This window comes from Pseudophryne corroboree, chromosome 1, assembly GCF_028390025.1.
Source record: "Pseudophryne corroboree isolate aPseCor3 chromosome 1, aPseCor3.hap2, whole genome shotgun sequence".
NCBI classification, from domain to species: domain Eukaryota; kingdom Metazoa; phylum Chordata; class Amphibia; order Anura; family Myobatrachidae; genus Pseudophryne; species Pseudophryne corroboree.
In genome coordinates this window covers 331,696,945-331,714,877 of record NC_086444.1, presented here as the reverse complement: position 1 = coordinate 331,714,877, position 17,933 = coordinate 331,696,945, and the positions used below count along the sequence as shown (strand labels likewise).

The window sequence follows — 17,933 nt, the reverse complement described above, 5'->3', positions numbered from 1 at the left end:
CAGGGATTAACCTATAAGGGGACAAAACCCCAACCAGGCCCTAAGGAGAGACAGAGAAAGAGTATGCCAGCACACACCAGCGCTTAAAAACACTGGAAAAAATATGACCAGATAGCGCTTTTCTATATATAATAATAAGAATTTACTTACCGATAATTCTATTTCTCGTAGTCCGTAGTGGATGCTGGGGACTCCGTCAGGACCATGGGGTTTAGCGGCTCCGCAGGAGACAGGGCACAATAATAAAAGCTTTAGGATCAGGTGGTGTGCACTGGCTCCTCCCCCTATGACCCTCCTCCAAGCCTCAGTTAGGATACTGTGCCCGGACGAGCGTGCATAATAAGGAAGGATATTGAATCCCGGGTAAGACTCATACCAGCCACACCAATCACACCGTACAACCTGTGATCTGAACCCAGTTAACAGTATGATAACAACGAAGGAGCCTCTGAAAAGATGGCTCACAACAAGAATAACCCGATTTTTGTAACAATAACTATGTACAAGTATTGCAGACAATCCGCACTTGGGATGGGCGCCCAGCATCCACTACGGACTACGAGAAATAGAATTATCGGTAAGTAAATTCTTATTTTCTCTAACGTCCTAAGTGGATGCTGGGGACTCCGTCAGGACCATGGGGATTATACCAAAGCTCCCAAACGGGCGGGAGAGTGCGGATGACTCTGCAGCACCGAATGAGAGAACTCCAGGTCCTCCTCAGTCAGGGTGTGCCCCTGACCAAGTAGCAGCTCGGCAAAGTTGTAAAGCCGAGACCTCTCGGGCAGCCGCCCAAGATGAGCCCACTTCCTTGTGGAATGGGCTTTTACTGATTTTGGCTGTGGCAAGCCTGCCACAGAATGTGCAAACTGAATTGTACTACAAATCCAGCGAGCAATCGTCTGCTTAGAAGCAGGAACACCCATCTTGTTGGGTGCATACAGGCTAAACAGCGAGTCAGATTTTCTGACTCCAGTCGTCCTGGAAACATATTTTCAGGGCCCTGACAACGTCAAGTAGCTTGGAGTCCTCCAAGTCCCTAGTAGCCGCAGGTACCACAATAGGTTGGTTCATGTGAAAAACAGAAAACACCTTAAGGAGAAATTGAGGACGAGTCCTCAATTCTGCCCTGTCAGAATGAAAAATTAAGTAAGGGCTTTTATATGATAAAGCCGCCCATTCTGACACACGCCTGGCTGAAGCCAGGGCTAATAGAATCTTCACCTTCCATGTGAAATATTTTAATTCCACAGTGGTGAGTGGATCAAACCAATGTGACTTTAGGAAACTCAAAACAACATTGAGATCCCAAGGTGCCACTGGGGGCACAAAAGGAGGCTGTATATGCAGTACCCCTTTTACAAACGTCTGAACTTCAGGCACTGAAGCCAGTTCTTTCTGGAAGAAATTCGACAGGGTCGAAATTTGAACCTTAATGGACCCTAATTTTAGGCCCATAGACAGTCCTGTTTTCAGGAAATGTAGGAAACGACCCAGTTGGAATTCCTCTGTAGGGACCTTCTTGGCCTCACACCACGCAACATATTTTCGCCAAATGCGGTGAAAATGTTTTGCGGTTACATCCTTCCTGGCTTCGACCAGGGTAGGGATGACTTCATCTGGAATGCCCTTTCAGGATCCGGCGTTCAACTGCCATGCCGTCAAACGCAGCCGCGGTAAGTCTTGGAACAGACAAGGCCCCTGCTGGAGCAGGTCCTCTCTTAAAGGTAGAGGCCACGGTTCTTCCGTGAGCATCTCTTGAAGTTCCGGGTACCAAGTCCTTATTGACCCATCCGGAACCACGAGTATCGTTCTTACTCATCTCCTTCTTATGATTCTCAGTACTTTTGGTATGAGATGCATAGGAGGGAACACATACCCTGACTGGTACACCCACAGTGTTACCAGAGCGTCCACCGCTATTGCCTGAGGGTCCCTTGACCTGGCGCAATATCTGTCTAGTTTTTTGTTCAGGCGGGACGCCATCATGTCCACCTTTGGCTTTTCCCAACGGTTTACAATCATGTGGAAGACTTCCCGCTGAAGTCCCCACTATCCCGGGTGGAGGTTATGCCTGCTGAGGAAGTCTGCTTCCCAGTTTTCCACTCCCGGAATTAACACTGCTGAGTGTTATCACATGATTTTTCGCCCAGCGAAGAATCCTTGCAGTTTCTGCCATTTCCCTCCTGCTTCATGTGCCGCCCTGTCTGTTTACGTGGGCGACTGCCGTGATGTTGTCCCACTGGATCAATACCGGCTGACCTTGAAGCAGAGGTCTTGCTAAGCTTAGAGCCTTGTAAATTGCCCTTAGCTCCAGTATATTTATGTGGAGAGAAGTCTCCAGACTTGATCACACTCCCTGGAAATTTTTTCCTTGTGTGACTGCTCCCCAGCCACTCAGGCTGGCATCCGTGGTCACCAGGACCCAGTCCTGAATGTCGAATCTGCGGCCCTTTCATAGATGAGCACTCTGCAGCCACCGCAGAAGAAAACACCCTTGTCCTTGGAGACAGGGTTATCCGCTGATGCATCTGAAGATGCGATCCGGACCATTTTCCCAGCAGATTCCACTGAAAGGTTCTTGCGTGAAATCTACCGAATGGGATCGCTTTGTAAGAAACCACCATTTTTCACAGGACCCTTGTGCAATGATGCACTGATACTTTTCCTGGTTTTAGGAGGTTCCTGACTAGCTCGGATAACTCCCTGGCCTTATTCTCCGGGAGAAAACATCCTTTTCTGGACTGTGTCCAGAATCATTCCTAGGAACATTAGACGTGACGTCGGAAAAAGCTGCGATTTTGGAATATTTAGAATCCACTTGTGCTGTCGTAGAACTACTTGAGATAGTGCTACTCCGACCGCCAACTGTTCTCTGGACCTTGCCCTTATCAGGAAAGCGTCCATATTTCTTTTAGGAAGAATCATCATTTCGGCCATTACCATGGTAAAGACCCGGGGTGCCGTGGACAATACAAACGGCAGCGTCTGAACTGATAGTGACAGTTCTGTACCACGAACCTGAGATACCCTTGGTGAGAAGGGCAAAATTTGGACATGTAGGTAAGCGTCCCTGATATCCAGTGACACCATATCGTCCTGGTTCGCTATCACTGCTCTGAGTGACTCCATCTTGATTTGAACCCTTGTATGTAATTGTTCAAATCTTTTAGATCTCACCGAGCCGTTTGGCTTCAGTACCACAATATAGTGTGGAATAATACCCCTTCCCTTGTTGTAGGAGGGGTACTTTGATTATCACCTGCTGGGAATACAGCCTGTGAATTTTTTCCCAATACTGCCTCCCTGTCGGAGGGAGACGTTGGTAAAGCAGACTTCAGGAACTTGTGAGGGGAAGACGTCTCGAATTTCCAATGTACACCTGGGATACTACGTGTAGGATCCAGGAGTCCACTTGCGAGTGAGCCCACTGCGTGCTGAAACTCTTGAGATGACCCCCCACCGCACCTGAGTCCGCTTGTATGGCCCCAGCGTCATGCTGCGGACTTGGCAGAAGCTGTGGAGGACTTCTGTTCCTGGGAATGGGCTGCCTGCTGCAGTCTTCTTCCCTTTCCTCTAACCCTGGGCAGATATGACTGGCCTTTTGCCCGCCTGCCTTTTTGGGTACGAAAGGACTGAGACTGAAAAGACTGTGTCCTTTTCTGCTGAGATGTGACTTGGGGTAACAAAAGTGGATTTTCCAGCTGTTGCCATGGCCACCAGGTCCGATGGACCGCCCCTTTATACGGCAATACTTCCATGTGCCGTCTGGAATCTGCATCACCTGACCACTGTCGTGTCTATAAACATCGTCTGGCAGATATGGACATCACATCTACTCTTGATGCCAGAATGCAAATATCCCTCTCCGCATCTCGCATATATAGAAATGCATCCTTAAAATGCTCTATAGTCAATAAAATATTGTTCCTGTCAAGGGTATCAATATTTTCAGTCAGGAAATCCGACCAAGCCCCCCCAGCGCTGCACATCCAGGCTGAGGCGATTGCTGGTCGTAGTATAACACCAGTATGTGTGTATATACTTTTTAGGATATTCTTCAGCTTCCTATCAGCTGGCTCCTTGAGGGCGGCCGTATCTGGAGACGGTAACGCCTTTTTATAAGCGTGTGAGCGCCTTATCCACCCTAAGGTGTGTTTTCCAACTCGCCCTCACTTCTGGCGGGAAAGGGTATACCTCCAATAATTTTCTATCGGAGGAAACCCACGTATCATCACACACTTTAATTTATCTGATTCAGGAAAAACTACAAGTAGATTATTCCCACCCTACATAATACCCTTATTTGTGGTACTTGTAGTATCAGAAATATGTAACACCTCCTTCATTGCCCTTAACATGTAACGTGTGGCCCTAAAGGAAAATACGTTTGTTTCTTCACCGTCGACACTGAAGTCAGTGTCTGTGTCTGTGTCGACCAACTGAGGTAAATGGGCGTTTTTACTAGTGATGAGCGGATTCGGTTTTACTCGGTTTTACTCGGTTCTCAAAACTGCATCTTATTGGCTCACGGATGTCACGTGTTTTGGATAGCCAATAAGATGCCGTTTTGAGAACCGAGTAAAACCGAGTAAAACCGAACCTCGCTCATCACTAGTTTTTACAAGCCCCTGACGGTGTCTGAGACGCCTGGACAGGTACTAATTTGTTTGCCGGCCGTCTCATGTCGTCAACCGACCTTGCATCGTGTTGACATTATCACGTAATTCCTAAATAAGCCATCCATTCCGGTGTCGACTCCCTAGAGAGTGACATCACCAATACAGGCAATTTGCTCCGCCTCCTCACCAACATCGTCCTCCTACATGTCGACACACACGTACCGACACACAGCACACACACAGGGAATGCTCTGACAGGACAGGACCCCACTAGCCCTTTGGGGAGACAGAGGGAGAGTTTGCCAGCACACACCAAAAACGCTATAATTATACAGGGACAACCCCTTATACAAGTGTTTTCCCTTATAGCATTTTCACATATGTAATCATATCGCCAAATAAGTGCCCCCCCTCTCTGTTTTAACCCTGTTTCTGTAGTGCAGTGCAGGGGAGAGCCTGGGAGCCTTCCTCACAGCAGAGCTGAGCAGGAAAATGGCGCCGTGTGCTGAGGAGAATAGGCCCCGCCCCCTAAAACGGCGGGCTCTTCTCTCGGAGTTTGTGAGATCTGGCAGGGGTTAAATACATCCATATAGCCTCAAGGGCTATATGTGATGTATTTTAGCCATAAAAAAGGTATAATACATTGCTGCCCAGGGCGCCCCCCCCCCCAGCGCCCTGCACCCTCAGTGACCGCTGGTATGAAGTGTGCTGACAACAATGGCGCACAGCTGCAGTGCTTATGAAGACTGAAAGTCTTCTGCCGCCTGTCGGCATCTGCAAGGGGGGTCGGCGGCACGGCTCCGGAACGAACCCCAGGGTGAGACCTGTGTTCCGACTCCCTCTGGAGCTAATGGTGTCCAGTAGCCTAAGAAGCAAATCCATCCTGCACGCAGGTGAGTTTACTTCTCTCCCCGAAGTCCCTCGTAGCAGTGAGCCTGTTGCCAGCAGGACTCACGGAGAATAAAAAACCTAACTTAAACTTTTATTCTAAGCAGCTCAGGAGAGCCACCTAGATTGCACCCTTCTCGGCCGGGCACAAAAATCTAACTGAGGCTTGGAGGAGGGTCATAGGGGGAGGAGTCAGTGCACACCACCTGATCCTAAAGCTTTTATTATTGTGCCCTGTCTCCTGCGGAGCCGCTAAACCCCATGGTCCTGACGGAGTCCCCAGCATCCACTTAGGACGTTAGAGAAAATAAGAATTTACTTACCGATAATTCTATTTCTCGGAGTCCGTAGTGGATGCTGGGGTTCCTGAAAGGACCATGGGGGGATAGCGGCTCCGCAGGAGACAGGGCACAAAAAGTAAAGCTTTAGGATCAGGTGGTGTGCACTGGCTCCTCCCCCTATGACCCTCCTCCAAGCCAGTTAGGTACTGTGCCCGGACGAGCGTACACAATAAGGGAGGAATTTTGAATCCCGGGTAAGACTCATACCAGCCACACCAATCACACCGTACAACTTGTGATCTAAACCCAGTTAACAGTATGATAACAGCGGAGCCTCTGAAAAGATGGCTCACAACAATAATAACCCGATTTTTGTAACTATGTACAAGTATTGCAGATAATCCGCACTTGGGATGGGCGCCCAGCATCCACTACGGACTCCGAGAAATAGAATTATCGGTAAGTAAATTCTTATTTTCTCTATCGTCCTAGTGGATGCTGGGGTTCCTGAAAGGACCATGGGGATTATACCAAAGCTCCCAAACGGGCGGGAGAGTGCGGATGACTCTGCAGCACCGAATGAGAGAACTCCAGGTCCTCTTTTGCCAGGATATCAAATTTGTAGAATTTTACAAACGTGTTCTCCCCTGACCACGTATCTGCTCGGCAGAGTTGTAATGCCGAGACCTCTCGGGCAGCCGCCCAAGATGAGCCCACCTTCCTTGTGGAATGGGCCTTAACCGATTTAGACTGTGGCAGGCCTGCCTCAGAAAGTGCAAGTTGAATTGTGTTACAAAACCAACGAGCAATCGACTGCTTAGAAGCAGGCGCACCCAACTTGTTGGGTGCATACAGTATAAACAGCGAGTCAGATTTTCTGACTCCAGCAGTCCTGGAACATATTTTCAGGGCCCTGACAACTTCTAGCAACTTGGAGTCCTCCAAGTCCCTAGTAGGTGCAAGGCACCACAATAAGCTGGTTCAGGTGAAACACTGACACCACCTTAGGGAGAGAACTGGGGACGAGTCCGCAGCTCTGCCCTGTCCGAATGGACAAACAGATATGGGCTTTTTTGAGAAAAAACCACCAATTTGACACTCGCCTGGTCCAAGCCAGGGCCAAGAGCATGGTCACTTTTTATGTGAGATGCTTCAAATCCACATATTTGACTGGTTTTAAACCAATGTGATTTGAGGAATCCCAGAACAACGTTGAGATCCCACAGTGCCACTGGAGGCACAAAAAAAGGGGTTTGTATATGCAATACTCCCTTGACAAACTTCTGGACTTCAGGAACTGAAGCCAATTCTTTCTGGAAGAAAATTTACAGGGCCGAATTTGAACCTTAATGGACCCCAATTTGAGGCCCATAGACACTCCTGTTTGCAGGAAATGCAGGAAACGACCGAGTTGAAATTTCTTTGTGGGGCCTTCCTGGCCTCACACCACGCAACATATTTTCGCCACACGTGGTGATAATGTTGTGCGGTCACCTCCTTTCTGGCTTTGACCAGGGTAGGAATGACCTCTTCCGGAATGCCTTTTTTCCCTTAGGATCCGGCTTTCCATCGCCATGCCGACAAACGCAGCTGCGGTAAGTCTTGGAACAGACATGGTACTTGCTGAAGCAAGTCCCTTCTTAGCGGCAGAGGCCATAAGACCTCTGTAAGCATCTCTTGAAGTTCCGGGTACCAAGTCCTTCTTGGCCAATCCGGAGCCATGAGTATAGTTCTTACTCCTCTACGTCTTATAATTCTCAGCACCTTAGGTATGAGAAGCAGAGGAGGGAACACATACACCGACTGGTACACCCACGGTGTTACCAGAACGTCCACATCTATTGCCTGAGAGTCTCTTGACCTGGCGCAATACCTGTCCCGTTTTTTGTTCAGACGGGACGCCATCATGTCCACCTTTGGTATTTCCCAACGGTTTACAATCATGTGGAAAAAACTTCTCAATGAAGTTTCCACTCTCCCGGGTGGAGGTCGTGCTGAGGAAGTCTGCTTCCCAGTTTCCATTCCCGGGATGAAAAACTGCTGACAGTGTTATCACATGATTTTCCGCCCAGCGAAAAGTCCTTGCAGTTTCTGCCATTGCCCTCCTGCTTCTTGTGTCGCCCTGTCTGTTTACGTGGGCGACTGCCGTGATGTTTTTCCCACTGGATCAATACCGGCTGACCTTGAAGCAGAGGTCTTGCTAAGCTTAGAGCATTATAAATTTACCCTTAGCTCCAGTATATTTATGTGGAGAAAAGTCTCCATACTTGATCACACTCCCTGGAAATTTTTCCCTTGTGTGACTGCTCCCCAGCCTCTCAGGCTGGGCTCCGTGGTTACCAGCATCCAATCCTGAATGCCGAATCTGCGGCCCTCTAGAAGATGAGCACTCTATAACCACCACAGGAGAGACACCCTTGTCCTTGGATATTGGGTTATCCGCTGATGCATCTGAAGATGCGATCCGGACCATTTGTCCAGCAGATCCCACTGAAAAGTTCTTACGTGAAATCTGCCGAATGGAATTGCTTCGTAGGAAGCCACCATTTTTACCAGGACCCTTGTGCAATGATGCACTGTTTTTAGGAGGTTCCTGACTTGCTCGGATAACTCCCTGGCTTTCTCTTCCGGGAGAAACACCTTTTTCTGGACTGTGTCCAGAATCATCCCTAGGCACAGCAGACGTGTCGTCGGGATCAGCTGCGATTTTGGAATATTTAGAATCCACCCGTGCTGATTGTAGCAGTATCCGAGATAGTGCTACTCCGACCTCCAACTGTTCCCTGGACTATGCCCCTATCAGGAGATCGTCCAAGTAAGGGATAATTAAGACGCCTTTTCTTCGAAGAAGAATCATCATTTCGGCCATTACCTTGGTAAAGACCCCGGGGTGCCGTGGACAATCCAAACGGCAGCGTCTGAAACTGATAGTGACAGTTCTGCACCACGAACCTGAGGTACCCTTAGTGAGAAGGGCAAATTTGGGACATAGAGGTAAGCATCCCTGATGTCCCGGGACACTATATAGTCCCCTTCTTCCTGGTTCGTTATCACTGCTCTGAGTGACTTCATCTTAATTTGAACCTTTGTAAGTGTTCAAAAAAAAATTTTTAGAATAAGTCTCACCTAGCCTTCTGGCTTCAGTACCACAATATAGTGTGGAATAATACCCCTTTTCTGTAGTAGGAGGGGTAATTTAATTATCACCTGCTGGGAATACAGCTTGTGAATTTTTTCCCATACTACCTCCTTGTCGGAGGGAGACTTGGTAAAGCAGACTTCAGGAGCCTGCGAAGGGGAAACGTCTCGACATTCCCATCTGTACCCCCGGGATACTACTTGTAGGATCCAGGGGTCCTGTACGGTCTCAGCGCCATGCTGAGAACTTGTCAGACGCGGTGGAACGCTTCTGTTCCTGGGAATGGGCTGCCTGCTGCAGTCTTCTTCCCTTTCCTCTATCCCTGGGCAGATATGATCTTATAGGGACGAGAGGACTGAGGCTGAAAAGACGGTGTCTTTTTCTGCAGAGATGTGACTTAGGGTAAAAAACGGTGGATTTTCCAGCAGTTGCCGTGACCACCAGGTCCGATGGACCGACCCCAAACAAGTCCTCTTCCTTTATACGGCCATACTGTGCCGTTTGGAATCTGCATCACCTGACCACTGTCGTGTCCATAACATCTTCTGGCAGTTATGGACATCGCGTTTATTCATGATGCCAGAGTGCAAATATCCCTCTGTGCATCTCGCATATATAGAAATGCTCTATAGTCAATAAAATACTGTCCCTGTCAAGGGTATCAATATTTTTAGTCAGGGAATCCGACCAAGCCACCCTAGCTCTGCACATCCAGGCTGAGGCGATCGCTGGCCGCAGTATAACACCAGTATGTGTGTATATACTTTTTATTATATTTTCCAGCCTTGTCAGCTGGTCCTTGAGGACGGCCCTATCTATAGACGGTACCGCCACTTGTTTTGATAAGCGTGTGAGCGCCTTATCCACCTTAAGGGGTGTTTCCCAACGCGCCCTAACTTCTGGCGGGAAAGGGTATACCGCCCATAATTTTCTATCGGGGGGAACCCACGCATCATCACACACTTTATTTAATTTATCTGATTCAGGAAAAACTATGGTAGTTTTTTCACATCCCACATAATACCCTCTTTTGTGGTACTTGTAGTATCAGAAATACGTAACACCTCCTTCATTGCCTTTAACGTGTGGCCCTAATAAGGAATACGTTTGTTTATTCACCGTCGACACTGGATTCAGTGTCCCTGTCTGTGTCTGTGTCGACCGACTAAAGTAAACGGGCGTTTTTAAAAAACCCTTGACGGTGTTTTTGAGACGTCTGGACCGTACTAATTGTTTGTCGGCCGTCTCATGTCGTCAACCGACTTTGCAGCGTGTTGACATTATCACGTAATTTCCTAAATAAGCCATCCATTCCGGTGTCGACTCCCTAGAGAGTGACATCACCATTACAGGCAATTGCTCCGCCTCCACGCCAATATCGTCCTCATACATGTCGACACACACGTACCGACACACAGCAGACACACAGGGAATGCTCTATACGAAGACAGGACCCACTAGCCCTTTGGGGAGACAGAGGGAGAGTCTGCCAGCACACACCAAAAAGCGCTATATATGACAGGGATAGCCTTATGATTAAGTGCTCCCTTATAGCTGCTTTTATATTAATATATATATAGCCATTTATTTTGCCCCCCCTCTCTGTTATACCCTGTTTCTGTAGTGCAGTGCAGGGGAGAGACCTGGGAGCCTTCCTGACCAGCGGAGCTGTGACAGAAAATGGCGCCGTGTGCTGAGGAGATAGGCCCCGCCCCTTTTCCGGCGGGCTCGTCTCCCGCTATTTAGTACATTTAGGCAGGGGTAAATATCTCCATATAGCCTCTGGGGCTATATGTGAGGTATTTTTAGCCTTTTTAAAGGTTTTCATTTGCCTCCCAGGGCGCCCCCCCCCAGCGCCCTGCACCCTCAGTGACTGCCGTGTGAAGTGTGCTGAGAGGAAAATGGCGCACAGCTGCAGTGCTGTGCGCTACCTTAAGAAGACTGCAGGAGTCTTCAGCCGCCGATTCTGGACCTCTTCTTGCTTCAGCATCTGTGAGGGGGCCGGCGGCGTGGCTCCGGTGACCATCCAGGCTGTACCTGTGATCGTCCCTCTGGAGCTTCATGTCCAGTAGCCAAGAAGCCAATCCATCCTGCACGCAGGTGAGTTCACTTCTTCTCCCCTCTGTCCCTCGTTGCAGTGATCCTGTTGCCAGCAGGAATCACTGTAAAATAAAAAACCTAAGCTAAACTCTCTAAGCAGCTCTTTATGAGAGCCACCTAGAATTGCACCCTTCTCGGCCGGGCACAAAATCTAACTGGCTTGGAGGAGGGTCATAGGGGGAGGAGCCAGTGCACACCACCTGATCCTAAAGCTTTACTTTTTGTGCCCTGTCTCCTGCGGAGCCGCTATCCCCCCATGGTCCTTTCAGGAACCCCAGCATCCACTAGGACGATAGAGAAATACCAATTCCCACTCACTGCGTCGCTAATGTGTCCCCCTTCTCTTTGCCAACAGGACTCCCTGAAAATAAAAAACCCAACAAAATTCTTCTTCTACAGAAAACTCTGGAGAGCTCTCTGCAGTGCACCCATTATCCTCTGGGCACAAGATCTAACTGAGGTCTGGAGGAGGGGCATAGAGGGAGGAGCCAGTGCACACCCATAGTCAAAGTTCTTTTTAGGTGCCCTATCTCCTGCGGAGCCCGTCTATACCCCATGGTCCTTACGGAGTCCCCAGCATCCTCTAGGACGTAAGAGAAAGTTCTTTATAGAGCCCATGTCTCCTGCGGAGCCCGTCTATACCCCATGGTCCTTACGGAGTCCCCAGCATCCTCTAGGACGTAAGCGAAAAATATTTAAAACTGTGGTTGCTAATGTTAATTATAGCAGATTATTAAACATTACTGGGATAATCACAACATGTACAGACTTTTTAGGATTTTAGAACTAGTAATAAAAATAAGAATTTACTTACCGATAATTCAATTTCTCATAGTCCGTAGTGGATGCTGGGGACTCCGAAAGGACCATGGGGAATAGCGGCTCCGCAGGAGACTGGGCACAAAAGTAAAAGCTTTAAGACTACCTGGTGTGCACTGGCTCCTCCCCCTATGACCCTCCTCCAAGCCTCAGTTAGGATACTGTGCCCGGACGAGCGTACACAATAAGGAAGGATTTTGAATCCCGGGTAAGACTCATACCAGCCACACCAATCACACCGTACAACTTGTGATCTGAACCCAGTTAACAGCATGATAACAGAGGAGCCTCTGAAAAGATGGCTTACAACAATAATAACCCGATTTTTGTAACATTAATTATGTACAAGTATTGCAGACAATCCGCACTTGGGATGGGCGCCCAGCATCCACTACGGACTATGAGAAATAGAATGATCGGTAAGTAAATTCTTATTTTCTCTGACGTCCTAGTGGATGCTGGGGACTCCGAAAGGACCATGGGGATTATACCAAAGCTCCCAAACGGGCGGGAGAGTGCGGATGACTCTGCAGCACCGAATGGGAGAACTCCAGGTCCTCCTCAGCCAGGGTATCAAATTTGTAGAATTTAGCAAACGTGTTTGCCCCTGACCAAGTAGCTGCTCGGCAAAGTTGTAAAGCCGAGACCCCTCGGGCAGCCGCCCAAGATGAGCCCACTTTCCGTGTGGAATGGGCTTTTACAGATTTTGGCTGTGGCAGGCCTGCCACAGAATGTGCAAGCTGAATTGTACTACAAATCCAACGAGCAATAGTCTGCTTAGAAGCAGGAGCACCCAGCTTGTTGGGTGCATACAGGATAAACAGCGAGTCAGATTTTCTGACTCCAGCCGTCCTGGAAACATATATTTTCAGGGCCCTGACTACGTCCAGCAACTTGGAATCCTCCAAGTCCCTAATAGCCGCAGGCACCACAATAGGCTGGTTTAAGTGAAATGCTGAAACCACCTTAGGGAGAAATTGAGGACGAGTCCTCAATTCTGCCCTGTCCGTATGAAAAATTAGGTAAGGGCTTTTATAGGATAAAGCCGCCAATTCTGAAACACGCCTGGCTGAAGCCAGGGCTAACAGCATTACCACTTTCCATGTGAGATATTTTAAGTCCACAGTGGTGAGTGGTTCAAACCAATGTGATTTTAGGAACCCCAAAACTACATGGAGATCCCAAGGTGCCACAAAAGGAGGCTGTATATGCAGTACTCCCTTGACAAACGTCTGAACTTCAGGAACTAAAGCTAGTTCTTTTTGGAAGAATATTGACAGGGCCGAAATTTGAACCTTAATGGACCCTAATTTTAGGCCCATAGACAGTCCTGTTTGCAGGAAATGCAGGAAACGACCCAGTTGAAATTCCTCTGTAGGGGCCTTCCTGGCCTCACACCACGCAACATATTTACGCCAAATACGGTGATAATGTTGCACAGTTACATCCTTCCTGGCTTTGATCAGGGTAGGGATGACTTCATCCGGAATGCCTTTTTCCTTCAGGATCAGGCGTTCAACCACCATGCCGTCAAACGCAGCCGCGGTAAGTCTTGGAACAGACATGGTCCCTGCTGGAGCAGGTCCTTTCTTAGAGGTAGAGGCCACGGGTCTTCCGTGAGCATCTCTTGAAGTTCCGGGTACCAAGTCCTTCTTGGCCAATCCGGAGCCACGAGTATAGTCCTTACTCCTCTCCTTCTTATGATTCTCAGTAACTTGGGTATGAGAGGCAGAGGAGGGAACACATACACTGACTGGTACACCCACGGTGTTACCAGAGCGTCCACAGCTATTGCCTGAGGGTCCCTTGACCTGGCGCAATATCTGTCCAGTTTTTTGTTGAGGCGGGACGCCATCATGTCCACCTTTGGTTTTTCCCAACGGTTCACAATCATGTGGAAGACTTCAGGGTGAAGTCCCCACTCCCCCGGGTGGAGGTCGTGTCTGCTGAGGAAGTCTGCTTCCCAGTTGTCCACTCCCGGAATGAACACTGCTGACAGTGCTATCAGATGATTTTCCGCCCAGCGAAGAATCCTTGCAACTTCCGTCATTGCCCTCCTGCTTCTTGTGCCGCCCTGTCTGTTTACGTGGGCGACTGCCGTGATGTTGTCCGACTGGATCAACACCGGCTGACCCTGAAGCAGAGGCCTTGCCTGACTTAGGGCATTGTAAATGGCCCTTAGTTCCAGGATATTTATGTGAAGTGACGTTTCCATGCTTGACCACAAGCCCTGGAAATTTCTTCCCTGTGTGACTGCTCCCCAGCCTCTCAGGCTGGCATCCGTGGTCACCAGGACCCAGTCCTGAATGCCGAATCTGCGGCCCTCTAGAAGATGAGCACTCTGTAACCACTCCCTAGGGGGTGACATCACTAATACAGGCAATTGCTCCGCCTCCATACCATTTTCCTCCTCATACATGTCGACACAACGTACCGACACACAGCACACACACAGGGAATGCTCTGATAGAGGACAGGACCCCACTAGCCCTTTGGGGAGACAGAGGGAGAGTATGCCAGCACACACCAGAGCGCTATATATATATAACCTTATATAAGTGTTTTTCCCCTTATAGCTGCTGTATTGTTATACTGCGCCTAATTAGTGCCCCCCTCTCTTTTTTAACCCCTTTCTGTAGTGTAGTAACTGCAGGGGAGAGCCAGGGAGCTTCCCTCCAACGGAGCTGTGAGAGAAAATGGCGCCAGTGTGCTGAGGAGATAGGCTCCGCCCCCTTCTCAGCGGCCTTTTCTCCCGTTTTTCTGTGGAATCTGGCAGGGGTTAAAATTCATCCATATAGCCCTGGGGGCTATATGTGATGTATTTTCGCCAGCCAAGATGTTTTTATTGCTGCTCAGGGCGCCCCCCCCTAGCGCCCTGCACCCATCAGTGACCGCAGTGTGAGGTGTGCTGAGGAGCAATGGCGCACAGCTGCAGTGCTGTGCGCTACCTTGGTGAAGACAGGATGTCTTCTGCCGCCGATTTTTCCGGACCTCTTCAGTCTTCTGGCTCTGTAAGGGGGCCGGCGGCGCGGCTCTGGGACCCATCCATAGCTGGGCCTGTGATCGTCCCTCTGGAGCTAATGTCCAGTAGCCTAAGAAGCCCAATCCACTCTGCACGCAGGTGAGTTCGCTTCTTCTCCCCTTAGTCCCTCGGTGCAGTGAGCCTGTTGCCAGCAGGTCTCACTGAAAATAAAAAACCTAAAACTAAACTTTCACTAAGAAGCTCAGGAGAGCCCCTGGTGTGCACCCTTCTTGGCCGGGCACAAAAATCTAACTGAGGCTTGGAGGAGGGTCATAGGGGGAGGAGCCAGAGCACACCAGGTAGTCCTAAAGCTTTACTTTTGTGCCCAGTCTCCTGCGGAGCCGCTATTCCCCATGGTCCTTACGGAGTTCCCAGCATCCACTAGGACGTCAGAGAAAAAAACAGTAACATATTACATAGCTTCAAATAAGCCAACTCCAGCTCATGTACAGCAACGAGCAGGATCCCCACTCTGTTACCCATTAACCACATTACACATTGCCTTTATTGGCAGTGTGAACATACAGAATTCTTATTGGTATTCCCTTAATCAACATGTTATGAAGTTTGCACAGTGACCCGTCTCATCCTGAGAGGATATGGGCTACGCCCTGGAACCCATCGCCCCACCCGCGCGTCCTTGACCCGTGTACAACCTATTCTCTGACCACTCTGGGATTGCCCGGCCGGCACTGCGGTATGACATGCCACAAGTTACAGAACGCACATGATGCGGATGCCCGAACGTCGTGCTGCAGTGAGGAGGGAGCGCACACGTGTCAGTTAAATAGCGGGAACACAGAGCCGCCGCCTGCGCATATAGTGCAGGACAGAGATGACCCTGTCATACTGAGGTACATGTTAAAGGTCAGTGATGCGGTCGCCCCATTACCTTCCTCGGCTCCGGATGCTAACAGTCTGTCCCGCGCGCTGCACACGCTCCGAGTCCTCCAATCTCTGCGCAGCCGCCCTCTGTAAGCGAGACTCGAGTCGTGACACAACCCGACAGACACAAGATCCCTACGCGTCAAAAAGGGTCTTCCGCGGTGTACATTAGATAAGCGACGCCTAATAAAAAAAATCGCCAATCTATAGACCCAGTCTTGCTCCACTGCCCCACTCGTGAGCCCCAGAATGCTTTACATATATATATTTGGAAGCAACTGGAACTTATTTTTACTTGCGCGGAGGTGCCATAACTGTACTTAACCTACGCGCTAGATTTCTCGTTTGGGGTAGGAGCAGGCTGACCAATACGAGTGGAGCTAGGCTCGCGCGCAAGGCGCTGATTGGTAGCCGGGCAGAGCCAGGCGGTGGAGGAGGCGGTGGCTATTTCTGGCAATGTGCGGATTTGGAATGTGACCAGATTAATACTTTCTCTATCGTCCTAGTGGATGCTGGGGTTCCTGAAAGGACCATGGGGAATAGCGGCTCCGCAGGAGACAGGGCACAAAAAGTAAAGCATTACGATCAGGTGGTGTGTACTGGCTCCTCCCCCTATGACCCTCCTCCAAGCCTCAGTTAGATTTTTGTGCCCGGCCGAGAAGGGTGCAATCTAGGTGGCTCTCCTAAAGAGCTGCTTAGAAAAGTTTAGCTTAGGTTTTTTATTTTACAGTGAGTCCTGCTGGCAACAGGATCACTGCAACGAGGGACTTAGGGGAGAAGAAGTGAACTCACCTGCGTGCAGGATGGATTGGCTTCTTTGGCTACTGGACATTAGCTCCAGAGGGACGATCACGGGTACAGCCTGGATGGTCACCGGAGCCTCGCCGCCGGCCCCCTTGCAGATGCTGAAACGAGAAGAGGTCCAGAATCGGCGGCAGAAGACTCCTCAGTCTTCTTAAGGTAGCGCACAGCACTGCAGCTGTGCGCCATTTCCTCTCAGCACACTTCACACGGCAGTCACTGAGGGTGCAGGGCGCTGGGAGGGGGGCGCCCTGGGAGGCAAATGTAAACCTATTTTTGGCAAAAAATACCTCACATATAGCCTCCGGGGGCTATATGGAGATATTTAACCCCTGCCAGAATCCGTTAAAGAGCGGGAGACGAGCCCGCCGAAAAAGGGGCGGGGCCTATCTCCTCAGCACACAGCGCCATTTTCCCTCACAGAAAGGCTGGAGGGAAGGCTCCCAGGCTCTCCCCTGCACTGCACTACAGAAACAGGGTTAAAACAGAGAGGGGGGGCACTAATTTGGCGTTAGAAATATATAAAAAAGATGCTATAAGGGAAAACACTTATAAGGTTGTCCCTATATAATTATAGCGTTTTTGGTGTGTGCTGGCAAACTCTCCCTCTGTCTCTCCAAAGGGCTAGTGGGTCCTGTCCTCTATCAGAGCATTCCCTGTGTGTGTGCTGTGTGTCGGTACGTGTGTGTCGACATGTATGAGGACGATGTTGGTGAGGAGGCGGAGCAATTGCCTGTAATGGTGATGTCACTCTCTAGGGAGTCGACACCGGAATGGATGGCTTATTTAGGGAATTACGTGATAATGTCAACACGCTGCAAGGTCGGTTGACGACATGAGACGGCCGACAAACAATTAGTACCGGTCCAGACGTCTCAAAAACACCGTCAGGGGTTTTTAAAACGCCCGTTTACTTTAGTCGGTCGACACAGACACGGACACTGAATCCAGTGTCGACGGTGAATAAACAAACGTATTCCTTATTAGGGCCACACGTTAAGGGCAATGAAGGAGGTGTTACATATTTCTGATACTACAAGTACCACAAAAGAGGGTATTATGTGGGATGTGAAAAAACTACCGTAGTTTTTCCTGAATCAGATAAATTAAATGAAGTGTGTGATGATGCGTGGGATCCCCCCGATAGAAAATTATTGGCGGTATACCCTTTCCCGCCAGAAGTTAGGGCGCGTTGGGAAACACCCCTTAGGGTGGATAAGGCGCTCACACGCTTATCAAAACAAGTGGCGGTACCGTCTATAGATAGGGCCGTCCTCAAGGAGCCAGCTGACAGGAGGCTGGAAAATATCATAAAAAGTATATACACACATACTGGTGTTATACTACGACCAGCGATCGCCTCAGCCTGGATGTGC

The 17,933-nt window shown here is 49.4% G+C and overlaps 1 protein-coding gene across 4 annotated transcripts in view; it reads right to left on the bottom strand.

Moving 5' to 3' along the window:
- The window catches only part of PIWIL1 (piwi like RNA-mediated gene silencing 1), a 1,090,590-nt gene extending 1,074,535 nt beyond the window's left edge, over nucleotides 1–16,055 (bottom strand). For 2 of the 4 annotated variants that reach the window (XM_063964613.1, XM_063964615.1), the window contains exon 1: nucleotides 15,764–16,051. The gene's annotated coding sequence lies outside the window, so the exon portion shown is untranslated. Of the gene's footprint in view, nucleotides 1–15,598; nucleotides 15,690–15,763 lie in introns of those variants that run through there. The other 2 variants (XM_063964616.1, XM_063964614.1) reach the window with 2 other exon arrangements.
- Between the last annotated feature and the right edge of the window lie 1,878 nt (nucleotides 16,056–17,933).